Below are 3,724 nucleotides of genomic sequence, written 5' to 3'. Positions count from 1 at the left end.
TCTTACCATTGTACAAGTACAAACAAGAGATATATGATAGATATTGCCGAGAATCAGCCTGGCTGAAAGACATTAAATAGAACAGACTTGAGCGGAAATTATGGATACCTTGCTCCCTTCGTAGTAAGGCAGCCTTACAATGCGCAATGGTACTCTGCGGAAGTGGACCTGCTTTCTTCTTCCACTGGATAAAAGCCGGAAGGAAGTAGACGTTCCGTGAAGAGGGCAGAACAAAAAGAGGACCCTAGCTTTGTTTAGTGGTACGAGCTAACTTTTATTTTGGATTTGAAGCTAAGTCTTTCTGGTCAGAACAGCACAGCTGCAACCGCAAACCGATGAGAAATTTACAAATTGGCTCCAGAAGTTCACTGATTATGCGTAACCGGTTCTATTCAATTTTAAGTTTGTACCTCCAAATTGCTGTGCAATCTAGAATCAGGTGTTCTGGAGTTTCCTTTTCTATGTCGCAAAACAGGACAGGTATTTCTTGAGCATGCATTGCCCGGTGTAAATCGCGAAAATGAGACGGAATTTGTCTCGGAAGAGGTTGATCATATCTTTGAACCTTGCTCTTTTATGGTTTGGGACCTACCAGCATTAAATGGTTCTGTCCTCATCATTTTCGAAGTCGCAGCAGAGCGGGCGTGTTCATCGGTGAGCTCGTTGTCGGCTACCCCTTTATGATCCGGCACCCAGGTCAGGTGTACACAACTGATAGAAAGTTCAGTACTCCTATGCACTCCTCCGCTAATAGCGATTTAACTTCATCGGCAAAGATTGCTTTTAGCTCCGCTTGACTATCGCTGAATATTGCGATACGCTGTTTACGTAAGAGATTAATTTCTGTACACTGATTTAGAGCAAAGAGTTCTGCTTGATTGGAATGGATAGGTTAGTATGTGGTCCCGCAATACCTGCTTCAATGCCTTCTGATGTTTTCGACCACCGAATAGTGCTGCTCTTCGCTAGTAGGTCCCGTCTGGAATAACTCCAGTCCGCCTTACTGCCGAGAGTAACTTTAAACTTCTTTGTGTAGTCTACCCTCTTTTCAACGTCTCTTAGAAAAAGGGCCAGTGGTGGATCTTCTCGTTAGGCCTTCATTTGTTGAGATGAAATTAACCTGTCTTTTCCATACCTCTCTGCTGTTAAGAGCATCATGGTATGCTTCACCGTCTCCTTGATCACATGATGACTAGGTGGAACGGTGTGGGCTCAAGTATGGCGGTTGGAAAAGTGCGCATTGCCGCAGAGACTCAGACACCGGCATATCTTTCCAGTTTCGATAGTTGAAGACCTACCTGCCTTCGATGAAAATGGAACCTTACCGGAACGGGACGTAAACTTACAGTACCGGTGATCATTCAATGATTGAAAATGATGTCTAATTTATTATGTCATTACTACCAGATTTTTCGATGAGCGAAAGAATTTGCTCTCTAGAATACATTCTAATATTTGACGAGTCTTATAAGAAGCAAATATCTGGTATTTTGAATAAAATTGTTGAATATTACTCTCTCTATGGAGGGGGAAATGGTTACTATAAAAGTTGTAATCTAAAAGTTGTGTGGAATTACTTTTAGGCATTAGATTTTAGATTTAGGACTTCAGTTTCTCACTTTCAGGAAGTTGTTTTGTTGATCGGATTTCGAAGGAAATAAAGCACTAATGACAAATACAGATTATTTTAGGAATTACCCTTAACATCCTGGGTAAAATTCAAAAATATTTTTTCAATAGAAATACCCTAGATTGCCAATAAGTGTACGGTACATTATTGTAGTTGTTATTTAACAGAAATACATAGTCACACTCTTCACATATTTGATTAAACATTGAATGGCTGTGACTGAGGCTACAACGAGTGATTATAACACACATTATTTTACAAGGAAAAGCAGGTTCATATGGACAGAGACACACAGAGGCCAAAGCTACGTGGCATAATACTGCTCTTTGCTCCAGCAACAATGAAAAGTGAAGACGGAATGGGTATCACATAGAGCTCGACATCATTACCTTCCTTAACTTATATTTGCACGCAAATCCAAGCATTGGACGGACAGCCGGCCGAGCCTTACAGGACAAAGCAGCAGTATAAGCCGAATGCGTCTTAACAACAAATGCAAAGGAAAATTTTCACTACACACACATATGCATAAATATGTGCTGATGTTTGTAATTTGTAGTTATTTTGTGATCACTGCAATGTAAGCGAGTTAATTTTTAATTTCCAATCAATTCTAATTCAATTTTCCTTAACTACAAGTCGGCACGTACATACATACATACTTCCGTTTTTGCTTGTGTTCGATAGGTGGTTGATGACTATTGGGTAAGCTAAATCGAATGTTGTTGGCGAAGCAATGCCAGGTGGCCAAATGATCAAATGGACAACTCAGGCAGTCAAGTGGATTTATTAGGAAAATAAATATACAGTGAAACCTGGTTAAGTAAAACATAATTGCAGCACAACTCACAATGATTCAGTGTTTCTAGTTTCTCTTCATAAATCCGACTGAAACATAGAGAATTTGCTGTCGGCATCTCTCCGATTTTTTCTTGTCTAGTAATAGAAAGAGTGTTTTTCATAATATACAGCTCTGGAAGTCGCTGACCATCGTTTACTGACCTTTTTAGAACGATGGAGTAACGAACCTAACTCGGTTAACTTTAGACTACCTTTTACAATTCTCAACATGACGTTCCAGTTTACTTTCGGTAGTAAATGGCGAGGGTATGAAAGTTTTTCTACTAATAGATATTTCCCTGCAAAACCATATCTCACATATCGAGTTCTATCAATCATAACTGCGAAGTAATGTGGCTAAGAACACCAGTCTGCAGTCGTAGTTCTTTAAATTCTGTCGAGTTTAAGAAAGCTCAGTCTGCCCTTTTACTACCAAGAGTAACCTTTACTACCCAAAACAACTGACAATTGGTAGGAGATAGTTAGAAGACGTTTACTATAATCATATCAAGTAACACTAAAATACCCACAAAGATATATGTATGTACAACAACGTCATCTCATGATCTCCCAGTGAATTCACTCATATTATTTTTTAAATCTTTATTACTTAATCCAATCCACCGCTAAAAGTTCCAAAACAGGGTCCACAAAGAGAATGGTATTAAAATCACAAAATAATGCTCTGCTTCGGAGACCGAATCACAAACTGATTGTAGTTCCGGAACATACTTTCATTTTTTATAAATCACTGGGCCGAAGGATTCCTGTTTCTCAAATATACGATCATTTTAGAAGTGTTTCGCCATGAAAAAACACAGGTATCGTATATTGTCCTAAACTCGTCGGTGCCTTCTTGTTTGAATGATTTGTAGGATAGTGTCCACATTAATATTATACACAGTCTGTTCCGTTTTTTTAGGTGTGAAAGATGCTCCATGCCATGGAAGGGTAATTGTCGAAAATATCGATAAAATATTCGAAATGGGTGAGTCCACCATTATGTTTCGATTGTCCAGAGCTAAGTATTACACAAAAACCGTTTAAATAACGTTGAATACAAAAAGGAGATCAATATATGGATGTCAAATGAGCCAACGAAAAAAAACCTCATGAGCCGAGTTTGCTTTTATCAAATCATGATCCATTTTTGCGGCGCATGGTTGCTGGTGATGGAAAGTGGGTCACGTATCATAACGGAATCAACATGAGCCGGTGTAAACGGTGATCAAGACAGAATCGGTGGTTAAATAG

Source organism: Bactrocera neohumeralis, chromosome 6 (genome assembly GCF_024586455.1).
Source record: "Bactrocera neohumeralis isolate Rockhampton chromosome 6, APGP_CSIRO_Bneo_wtdbg2-racon-allhic-juicebox.fasta_v2, whole genome shotgun sequence".
NCBI lineage: Eukaryota > Metazoa > Arthropoda > Insecta > Diptera > Tephritidae > Bactrocera > Bactrocera neohumeralis.
The sequence above is the reverse complement of the archived record's forward strand: the minus strand, read 5'-3'. Positions refer to the sequence as shown.